Source organism: Strigops habroptila, chromosome 6 (assembly GCF_004027225.2).
Source record: "Strigops habroptila isolate Jane chromosome 6, bStrHab1.2.pri, whole genome shotgun sequence".
NCBI classification, from domain to species: domain Eukaryota; kingdom Metazoa; phylum Chordata; class Aves; order Psittaciformes; family Psittacidae; genus Strigops; species Strigops habroptila.
Genome location: NC_044282.2, coordinates 58,381,494 through 58,394,030, shown reverse-complemented (window position 1 = coordinate 58,394,030; position 12,537 = coordinate 58,381,494).

Sequence of the window (12,537 nt, the reverse complement as noted above, 5' to 3'; positions counted from 1 at the left end):
GCTGTCTTTGTTCCCTTTCTGAATTGCAACATCAACCTGGTTTGCTGTTAGTGGGTGGTAGCAGGAGGCTCATACTACCAGGAGGTGATACACAATACGTAGGATACCTTTTTGCTGCATTTAAGGAACTAACAACACATAAAAAGGCCATTCAGGTTAATCCATCTCTTAATGAGCCATAACTGCCAGCCTGCTCACCCAGTACCACTTAATCATAGAATCACTGAATCATAGAATAGTTAGGGTTGGAAAGGACCTTAAGATCATCTAGTTCCAACCCCCCTGCCATGGGCAGGGACACCTTGCACTAAACCATGTTGCCCAAGGCTCTGTCCAGCCTGACCTTGAACACCGCCAGGGATGGAGCATTCACAGCTTCCTTGGGCAACCCATTCCAGTGCCTCACCACCCTCACAGTAAAGAACTTCTTCCTTATATCTAATCTAAATGTCCCCTGTTTAAGCTCGAACCCATTACCCCTTGTCCTACCACTAGAGTCCCTAAGGAAGAGTCCCTCCCCAGCATCTTTATAGGCCCCCTTCAGATACTGGAAGGCTGCTATGAAGCCTTTTCTTCTCCAGGCGGAACAACTCCAACTTTCTCAGCCTGTCTTCATAGGGGAGGTGCTCCAGCCCCTGTAACATCCTTGTGGCCCTCCTCTGGACTTGTTCCAACAGTTCCACGTCCTTTTTATATTGAGGACACCAGAACTGTATGCAGTACTCCAAGTGAGGTCTCACGAGAGCAGAGTAGAGGGGCAGGATCACCTCCTTTGACCTGCTGGTCACACTTCTTTTGATGCAGCCCAGGATACGGTTGACTTTCTGGGCTGCAAGTGCACACTGTCGGCTCATCTTAAGCTTTTTGTCAACCAACGCCCCCAAGTCCTTCTCCGCGGGGCTGCTCTGAACCTCTTCTCTGCCCAACCTGTAGCTGTGCCTGGGATTGCCCCGACCCAGGTGTAGGACCTTGCACTTGGATTGGTTGAACTTCATAAGTTTGGCATCGGCCCACCTCACAAGTGTGTCCAGGTCCCTCTGGATGGCATCCCTTCCCTCCAGCATATCAACCAAACCACACAGCCTGGTGTTGTAGGCAAACTTGCTGAGGGCACACTCAATCCCACTGTCCATGTTGCCAACAAAGATGTTGAACAAGATCAGTCCCAACATCGAGCGCTGAGGGACGCCATTCGTTACTCTTTTCCAACTGGACATTGAGCCGTTGACCATAACTTTTTGCATGCAGCCATCCAGCCAGTTCTTTATCCACTGAGCAGTCCATCTATCAAATTGGTGTGTCTCCAATTTAGAGACAAGGATGTCATGTGGGACAGTGTTGAACGCTTTGCACAAGTCCAGGTAGATGACGTCAACTGCTCTGCCATGTCCATCGGTTCCGTGGCTCCATCATAGAAGGCCACCAAATTGGTCAGGCAGGATTTCCCCTTAGTGAAGCCATGTTGGCTGTCACCAGCCACCTCATTGTTTTTCATGTGCCTTTTAGCATGCTTTCCAGGAAAATCTGCTCCAAGATTTTAGCAGGCGCAGAGGTGAGACTGACTGGTCAGTAGTTCTCTGAGTCTTCCACCTTCTCCTTCTTGAAAAAGGGGGTGATATTACCCTTTTTCCAGTCATCGGGCACTTCACCTGACTGCCATGATTTTTCAAATATGATAGACAGTGGCTTAGCATAACAAGATTGCACTGAAGACACCTGTTAACCAAGAGGTACCGCACAGCTCCTGGGTCAACTAAAGCAAACGAGTTTACCTGTTAAAACATCAGGATTACCAGTCTTTAATGGGTGGAAGGGAGAGAAATTGGTAATTTTGTGGAACAAATCATAAGAAACTCAATTTTTTTTCTCAAACAGAGGTGTTATGTTCTACTCTGGGTTGGCAACTACCTACTCATAGGGCTGGTAGGTAGTCTACAGGATCTACAGAAAAATGAGGTTTAGACAGCTAAAAGAAATTGCTATGGGTCTTCATCTTTGCAGTCAGTGAAGCTGTTTGCCATTATATTGGTTTTGGCTGGGATAGAATTAATTGTCTTCGTGGTAGCTCGTATGGTGTTATGGTTTGGATTTGTGACCAAAACAGTGTTGATAACACAGAGGAGTGTTAGCTATTGTTGAGCAGTGCTTACACAGCATCTTCTCTCCTTCTCACACTGCTCCACCAGTGAGTAGGCTGGAGATGCACAAGAAGTTTAAAGGTGAGACATCTGGGAGAGCTGACCCCAGCTGACCAAAGGGATATCCCACACCATATGGTGTCATGCTCAACAAAAAAAGCTGTGGGAAAGAAGGAGGAAAGGATGGACATCTGGAGCTATGGCGTTTGTCTTCCCAAGTAACTGTTACATGTGATGGAGTCCTGCTTTCCAGGACATGGCTGAAAACCTGTCTGCCAATGGGAAGTAGTGAATTAATTCCTTGTTTTGCTTTATTTGCGCTTGCAGATTTTACTTTGCCTATTAAACTGTCTTTATCTCAATCCATGAGTTTTTGCACTTTTACTTTTCTGATTCTCTTCCCCATCCACTAAGGCGGGGGGGGGTGTGGGGTGTGGGGGGAAGGTAAGTGAGCAGCTGTGTGGGGCTTAGACCCCTACCAGGGCTAAACCACAACAACCATAAATACTTTGCCATCCCTCATGATGTCCTTGCCTGTGGCAGGGAGTTGGAACTGGACGATCTTTAAAGGTCCCTTCCAACCCAAACCATTCTGTGACTGTATGATGTGTATTGCTCTGTATGAAATTCAAATGTTTTTCATGCCACTGTTTCCATCATTGGTCACATGAGACACCACGCAGATGAGCGAGTGTATGAGCTCACTTCTTTGGAAGCAACATGCTTGTTTTGAAGACAAAGTAGCAGTTGTGCAGCATGCCTGGATATTCCATGTATACAGAGTACATATGGTATGTGTAGTATTGTCCATCCTCATGAGCAGGTGTTGTGTAACTGTGCAACTGGGAAACATGTCAACAACTGCACTGTACCCTAAAAATAGCCCTCAGATCTAGGGCGGGAATGGGTGTCATATGTGCAGACCAGAGCTATGATGGTAATTGCTATTAGCAAAGCAGCTGGAGAAGTGCAGAGGTGCAATTTTGCATTGCTTCTCACAGAGGAAATATATCACATTTTAATCACTCCCACAGACTGTACAGAGACACCATCAAGCAGACTCCAAAGGTAACACACCAATAAGAAGATGAATCAGCTGGGAGTAGGTTTTCCTCCTGGCAACTTTGCACTGCTGTTTCAAATAACCATGAACTAGCTCATCCAGACAGGCCTTCCTTACATGTGTCCATTGCAGTCTAACGCACTCCCTGTGTATTCTGGAGCATACGTACACGCTGTTTCTCAACTAATAACATTCTACAGTAGGAAGAGTAAATGCTGTCTCCATGGCATGACCAGAATCTATTCTTAGCTTTAGACCTTTTTCTAGATCTTCCTCCACACCCTTTCCACCTACTCTCTTTTCCATATCTGCCTATATTGATAGGTTACACAGGCTTGAGCACTGAGATGATTTTATGCACCTCTATAATCTTAGTCCTTGACACTATATTAGCTTAGACCAACTAGCATTACCCTCCAGAAAAGCCTTGACATGGCTGAGAATCTAGTAATGCTAGAGGCCTTTCATTACCAGCAGCTTGGAACACACAATGGTTCAAGGGGTAGAGTTCAGTTATACTGATCAGTTGGCCTTTAGACCCAAAAAGTTATTCTAGACACATAGTACTATAGAGATAGCATTTATATCCTTACAGCTCCACCTTACATCTCTTCCCAAAACAACGGTTTTCCTCAACCTTGCCCTCAAAGAGATACAGAATAATGAATTACTTGAGCCGTATAGTACTGTTGTTTTAATGTCTTGGTGATGTCAAGGCAGTCACTTACTTAGCTGCTCATCCAACCTATCTTAGACACCTGCCACAAGAAGAGGAGATGAAATGCAGATCTGAAGTACCTCCATCACCTCTAAAGGCAGCATAAGGAGAGTCTCTGAAGTAGACCCCGAGCGTCTAGAGCTGGATGAGATGAATCCCACCCCTGCAGTCTGGCTCATACACTTGCAGGGACAGGTCTTCATCATCATCTGCAAACTGTGAGGCTCAAACCCCTCAAGTGTGGAGGCTAACTGTAACGAGGCTAACTTGCCTAACTTTAATGACAGCAGGCTTGGCTGGGGAGGGGCTAGGAGGTGGGAGATCTGCAAAGCCTAAGGGTTTTGGCTAAAAAACAAGAGACTGAATAGTGGAGATACCGGCAAGGTATTTAAACACTCAGAGATTTTCTGCACAGGGTCAAAAGAAGTTTAAGAAGCACATTTACATAAGTCACAAAACACTTCAGAGAAGTGAAGTGACTGGTCCCATTAGATGAACTAGCTAGAGATTCCCCATATTAGGATCCTGAAAAAACAGAGGTCATTCATCTGCTCCTCAAGAGCAACATCACAGCTTCGTAGGGGACCCCATATTCTTGATCTCCCTTTGATTACATCACAGATCATGAGTTTTGCCCTGAACAGACAACACTTGATGCATTAGCTGGAGCACAGGAGGTAGAAAGGTGTAGAGATGTCATCACAGAACAGTGTAGTCAAGGAAGTCACATTATTATAAACTATATTTGTAATAAGAAGCTGCCTGGCTTCTCTCTGTGGTTTTCTGTAATCCTTACTAGACTGGAAGGTAACAGCCACTTGACACCTGTAGGTCTAGTGAAGACCAGTGATTTTGTAAGCACCTCTTGCAGAGCTATAACTAGCTGGAAAAAAACTCTGACAGAAAAAAGATGCCAAAGGTGTCCGTAGGAAAAACACAACTGAGAAGAAAGGACTGAAAAAAATGATTAAATGCACACATATATCTGTGTTAGCTCAGCCTGGCTCTCCCTTGTTGTCTTAACTGCACTCAGGTTAACATATATGCTTCCTTGGTGTAGAGCTGAGTGTGACAGACTGATTTTACTCTCTTCCTTCTCACTCGTTTTAGAGGAAGGGAAAAGTATTTACCTGTTCAGTTTAAGAGCTGCTGTGAGAATCTGTCACTTTTGAAATGGTGCCAGAACATGGAAACCATTTGGTGTGTCATAATTTCAATCTCTGATTACTCTCTTCATACGTATTTTGGACAAATTACCAGTGGAGTTTATTTCTTCCTTAAACTGTCTTTGCCAAATATTTCAGTAACTAAAGAATAATACTAATTTTAATAAATCCTTAGGTTGTAATTCAGCCTTGACAGAGCCCGTTAAGAAATGTGGTTTAGTCTTGTATGCGTAGATAAAACAAACATCAACTTTTCTCTAGCATTTTTCTTCAGAAAGCTTTGGCTTCTTCATGTGGTTGCCCTAAAAACTATTCTTTCTCTTTTGCCATAAAAAAACCAAACTAGCTAGATTTTTATTCATTCAAGTATATTACCTTAATTATCGTAATATAATTCTAAAAACAAGTAAAAAAGCGAAAAAGGCTCAAAAAGGCCTATATGACTCTTGATAGGGACGGAGCCCAGCTAAACGAACACCTTCTTCAGTCTCTATAGATCTGACTGCAGATATTTGGGGGTTTTATTGTATATTAATATAAATTCTCGAGCATCAAAGTTACAGAATCAATCCAAGCTGTATCAACTCTCAAAGTAATTTAATTTTAATAACAATGTATATATCTATGAACTAAGAGAAAATCACTGGACAGTGCAGGGGATGGAATATCCCATTGAAAATGCTGAAATCTAGTACCAAACCTGGTGACACAGGAGACCTCATTCCTCCTCAGGAGGAAGACACCTATCCCTTCAATGCCACATTAACCCCGGTCATATCCTGGCCACATCAGAGACTATGTATGAACTGATTATTTATTTTACGTGTGTAAGCCTGACACATCTGGCATCCTGAAGATTCGTTGTGCATGAACAGCTAGCAGTGGAGGGTGCCAAATGATGCATAGTGTTGGCAGATGTGCGAAGAGGTGAATCCGACCCTGCATTTTTCTGCTTGCCATGTCAGAGCTGGAATTGTAGCGTTCATGCCAAGCTATGCAAACGTGCCCAGCCTTGTTCGGAAACTTGCCTTCATTAAAAATATACGAGTGCCCTCTGGTGGAAAACTGAACAATTGAAACAAGTTTCGGTGACACTAAAAATGAGCTTTTTCCTCAAACGCAAGTACATACAATTCGTTGCTGGTAAACCAAAAGAAACTGCAGAGCACAGATCAGTTCTTAGTTACATCACCTGATATTTACACCAAACTTTTGCGCCTGGATAGGCAACCTGAAACCTCAGGGCTCTAAGGACTTCTCCTTGAAGACTGACAAAACTCAAGACCAGTTTGAAGTTACAGCAGAACTTTCCCTGTAGCCACGATGCTGAGGGAGATGGTTTGGAGAGTTTTCAGACCCTTCACCTTCAGGTAGCAGTACAGGAAGGCAGGTGCCATTTAATCCTAATGGGTCTGTGTGTTTTAATACATAACAAATAGCTTTGACATTATAAATAGAGAAATAAGTATAAGCAACAACTGCAGGCAGCACATATTCAGTGCAGCTTTTATAATATTATATAATAATATAACAAGAAATCATAGATAAGAAAATTCAGAGGAAAGAAATGAGTCAAGGTTTTTCATGAGAAATACAACCCAGCTACAAAGCAATCATTGTTTGTATAGAATAAGACAACTGTGTATTATCGACAAACAACATGTAGTATTAACAATATCCAGCCAACTTCCACAGAGGAAGAAAAAATTTTAATTAGTGATAAAATAATAAAATAAATATTTCGTGATAGGACTGTTTTCACTGGCACTGAGCTTGTCTTCAGGCAGAGATTTCCATTCTCCCATACCCCACAGATATTTGCAATTTTGTGTCTGAAGGAACATTATCTTAAATGTCTTTTCTTTCCTCATATTTATTTAAGGTTACACAGATAAAATATCATACAGTTGATCATACTACAATGCATGAATGACTGGAGCTGCATTGTTTCTTACTTAATACATAGTACTATGTTTAAAGTTTGATTTTATGTGATTTCATTATTTACTCTGAGAGGCTAATCTCTTGGGAGGGGCTGGGGTACAATTGAATCCCAGAGCCAATTCATCAGAGACTGAATTCAACAGAGGCAAAGCCAATTCAGGGAAATAAATAGCTGTCTGTCATGTTTTACGTCTGTGGATCCTGTAACTGGACTTTTCAAAGTTTCTTATAACTCTGTTTTTTTATTTAAGCATGTAATTTCAAAATAAATTCTAAGTTACTCTTCATTGTTCACCATTTGTTTATCTGTCCTTAAAATAAAAAGAGAAAAACAGTCTATAAGGAAAGAATACTAGGCAGGGTACTTCAAATTAAAATGACAAATTTCCACAGGCTCCTAGAGACACTGTCATCACCCCATGAAAAATTAAAGCAGCACAGGCCAAGATTGTAGTTTCAGTTTTATTGATACAAAACTATCCTATAGTGATACAGCTGTCCCTGCTGGGAGCAGGACTGTGTTAATATAATAAATCTGTGTCAGTATAAAGCCTTTCTATCTGCATGTCATATGTGTGTAGATTTGAAACTGCAATCAGATATCACACCCTGAGCAAATCTGCTGAACACATAAAAACTTGCAGGGTTGGGCTTGCAGAGAGGTGGGAAAGCCTCTTTCATGACACCCATGCAGTCATATTCCCAGATTAGCCCGCCTGAGTGCTTAGCAAATTGCTGTGTTTGCTCTGTGTCCATAGCCACCCGCCTCTGTCAGGGAAGGGGTTGGATGGCTGCTATCCATCAGAGGGCAACAGGATACCATGCTCTTGGGAAAACTACTGTCTGGAGCTGCTTATTAGTGGGAATATTCAACAGTGCATTCGGTGGTCTCCACTTTCTCCATGCTAAAAGGCTGGGCCTGGTTTTTACCATGCATGCTTGGTCATTTCTGTAGGCTGGAGGGAAGCTGCGCCTGCAAAGTGCTTCTCTGTGCCAGCTGCCCAGGGTTAGCATCCCACCTATGCTACAATTAATGGTTAGTGCAAAATCTCCACTTAGACTGGAAGTGGTCCCCTAAGCCATTCTGGGGGATCTACTACATCGAACTGAAGCATATATCGCAGTTTGCTGTGCACTGGATAGGGCCCTCCATGGGACGGGGTCAGGGAAGGATCTCTGGTTTGCTGCTCCATGGTGCCCTGCAAAGAAACCTCTCTGTGCAGTTGGAATCTGGATGGCTCACTAGGTATGTTATGTACAGGTAAGATGAATACCCTTTTCATCTGCCCTGCTGATTTAAACAAGAGCGAAATAAAAGGCAGATCTTAAAACAATCTTTGGGCTATATAGGTTTACCAAATCAGCGAAATCCTCCACTTCACAAGAGGCTTCAGCTGGCTTAACTCTCCTTGCATGTCTAACTTGATGCACAGCTTGGACAGTCAGCTGAGCATCCTCACTCTCACCAATGAACTGCTCCTGCTGCAAACATGGAGGTGACAGCAAGAGCAAACCAATGTATAAAGTTTCATTCATCTGTCAAAATTATTGCCACTGGACGTCACTGAATCAAAATCGCTCTGCAGGCTTGCAGTAGAGAAGTACACATACAAATATATACGCAAATAATTTGAGCTTTGAATTTCACACTGTGAATGATTGTAATCCTGTTGCTCTGCAATCCCAGCTGTGAGCTCCCTCCAGCTGCGAGCCAAGGTTCTGCTGACTCTGTTCCCTATATCCATGTCCCAACTGCCTACCCTTGACTCCTACTGCAGGTAACAAGCAGAGAAAGTTTGTAGAAAGACAGCAAAGTAAAAACAGAGTGAGAGGAAGTACTGTTGAGTTTAGTTTGTTAATAGCTCAGTGATTCAGAAAGGAAAATATCAATATGGAAATGCATAAAGTCCTAAAAAAAAAGGTCAGGAGCTAATTGGGAATCACCAGGCTCTTGGGTGAGTCATCAGAACCATCGGCGTCCACAGGGCTGGTGGACATTGGTCCATGTCAGCTCCACTGGGGATACAATCCAAGCAGGTGGGCAGGCCAACCGACCCCCTCAGTGCCTACCTCGCCAGCAAAGATTCTGCACAGTCATGAGGCTATTAGCCTCAAAGCTTGCCAGACCACAGCCACCTTTGCAGTAAATAATCGCTTTATGTTTTGTATCTCTTGCTTGAACAGTTTATGCCTGACTAAATATGCAAGAGCAAACCGACCAAAGAGAGAGGTTGTAACATGAGAGGTGACTGAACAAAGAACTGGGAAGCTGGAGTCATCCAGTGAACCTCCCTTCAGACTACCTGAACCTCACCCTGGTCCACACATTTGACCAATATTGTTGCCACTATGCATGGTTTTCCCTGTGTATGCTCAGGCTTTTCACACAGGAGTAAGAGAAAGAAAGAAAAAGATTAGGAAGGAAAATCAAGGAAAGGAGTCGTAATTTGCTTTTAAACTCAGGCTTTCAGATGATGACGTTCTTTTAAGTTAAATACACATTAACTTGTTTATTTGATAAGAAGAACAGAGCTTGTGATTTGTTGCTTGGCGCTAAAAGTATTCTTGGAGCAGATGAAAAAATGCCTTGGTTGTACAACACGGACTATTAAAGAAAAATTACTTTGGCAAACAGAAGGTTTCCTGGTAAACACTTTCTGCCTCTGTGGGAGTGGTACTTCACTGACCCAAAGTGTTTGCTTTCCACAGAGCAAAGGAGAAACAAGGCAAAAGTCTATGAGACTGTAATCTGCAAATCTGTCATATGAGAATGTCACAATGTAAAAGTTTTTTTCTATTTCTCTTGCAAAGCTACACAGATATGGGGATGACCCAGGTAATGAAATTTAAACACCTAGACATACACAAGGAAAATGTAATAAATCTCTATGTAAATTATCTTCACTGCAATAGAAGACAGGACAAATCCATCTGCAAGATTAAAGAGAGCAGTGAGATAGCAGAGGTGTAGTCAAGTCTGATGAAATTCACCACTGATATTTAAGGAACTAATTAAGCAAATCTTTCAACCATGAATAACCAGCTTCATGAAGTTAGTCACCTCACAGAAGAAGTGATTTAGGGCTTTGGGAAGATGAGTATGGAACTTCTGCCTAAAAAAGGCAAATAAAGGAGCATTTGAATCATTGGCCTGGTTTGATCAATGGAAAAATTCTGAATTCGATTATTGAAAAATCAGGGCATAAATCCATAAAGGCTTTGTTGATAACAAAACACCTCTAATAATTCAAATTTCTATCAAGCAGGCCTGCAAGATGAAGAGGACTCATGGTAGCTAAGTCCTTAAAAGGAAACTTTTATGATTCCCTTTACATACACAAAGGAGAAATGTGAAACAAGTTACTCTGTTGCTCTGGTATGCAAACTAGTGGCACATAAGATGAGAACCTGCTTATGTTCAGCTGGAACTAGGCAGAGGAATGAAGGCTAAAGTAGAATAATGATGTCAAGCGACTGGATATGGTAAAGTAAATACAAATAGTATGAACTGGAAAATGACAGGGTGTTTTGGGTTGCAATGACGTTCACTCCTGCTGTATCAGTAATACCATATAGGTACGAGATTGCCCAGGGAACGCTATCAGAAATATCAGGGTTTGTATAGAATAGAAACTAAACTAGGATCAAAGGGGAAAATGTAATTAGAAAAAGACTGCTTATTTAAGAGGAATTTGAGAAGAAAAGATGGTGTGCACAGGCAGTGAAAAGGTGGGCTCAAACTGAGGAAAATGGAAATTAAAGAATAAAAGAACAATAGTAAGTGTATCTTCTGGAAGCAAGAACGTGGACACCTACAGACATCAGTGATGCCAACCCGTGGATCTGAGTCCACCATGACAGTTGAAGGTCCCCCATTGGATGGGACAACCCATTGTACTTTGTATCAGGTCAACATCTAGCTGTGGGGGGAACAGCATTGGGTCACAGTATTTATGGAATTGTAATTTAATAGAGGATTTAGATTTTAAATTTGATTCGAGAGCTATAATTAATAGTTTCATAGTTGCACATAAACACCTTCATATCTATATAGCAGTCAATATTAATATCTTATTTTGTTTGTTGGATTATGGATTATTTTGGTTCCTTAGGTTAGTATTTGAGATTACTGGCTGCTTTGCTTATTACCTCAAAGTGTGTTCACTGATCAATAAGGATCTTCATTGGTTTGCATAACTTACAAGAGTCCCATCCAAAGGGGGAATATCAACCCTCAGCTGTAATGGATAAATGGCAAAATGAGTAAACTGAAAGCAGTAAACAAGATTTACTTTGATCAGACTTTTGATATTGACTTATAAGTCGTTACATGTAAGAAAGAAAATGTGGTTTAGATTATATCTCCAGGAAGCAAACATACTCAGGAGAAACTCAGGAAAGTTTCAATTCACATCTGAATTTGACATGAATAATTGGTATCAGGTATGGCCCTGAGGGCTCCCATGGTGTGTGAGCCAATCACTATTTTCATTGTTTACTTGTGCAGCTGAACAGGCAGTTCAATTCTAAAAGATTTTTTATAAGTGAACCTGGTTGAGGTTCCACATTGCGCAGGGGATGGGACTGGAATTCAGAAAAAGAGCCTACTAAGCTGGAAAAGTTACCTGGGATAATAAAAGATGAAACAGAATAACAAAGTATATGCATGTGAACTGGAGGATAGCAAGCTTTAAAAAGGATGAGACATCAAAAAAGGCATGTTTTGTTCTGGGATGTGTTTATCGCTTTCCTGTTAGTAAGACCTATAAGTTAATTAGCTCCCTCTCTTCACCATCAGTAAGTCCTAAGTTGATATACTAGTATTCCAAATAAATTCATAATATATCATTATGTAAATGATGACTCAGTACACAACATCTATACTGCACTTTCTGGAAATTCCTAGCACAGGTTTTTAGAACAGGAATGTGTGAATTCAGCTATCCAACTTCATGCTGGGGTAAGTAATTTGCATGATAATTTAAATATTAGACGGTTGCAGTAAGCAGGAAAGAAGATTCTTTCTTGCAGATATTTGACATTTTCAAGGCTTTTTCCTACTAGAAATTTACAGCTGTAATAATACAAGTAGCATCATTTCTCCATCTTGAGCAACACTTCAGGCAATGGGAATTCTGTGAGGACACATTTGTCCCACACAATATGTCAAGACCTTTCTCAGTTTCTCAAGGTGACTGTGAGACTGATAATGTTCGGAAAAAAGATAGTAGGAAGAAGTCTGAGTAACTAGAACTAAGGGATATATTTATTCTTCTCTTTTGACGGGGAAGGAGTAACTAGACCAACGTGAATTGATGGTCAGAATAAAACGCAACACACAATATAATAATAATCAAAGACAGAGTTCTAGGGGTCTGTACACTGTAGTGCTTATTTTCAAAAAGAGATGATCCATAAACCAATATTTCTCCTTCATTTCTCCTGCAAAATCTTTAAAAAATGACAGGACAAATTAGAAAAAAGAAAAAAATCCAAAAGCATCTGTAG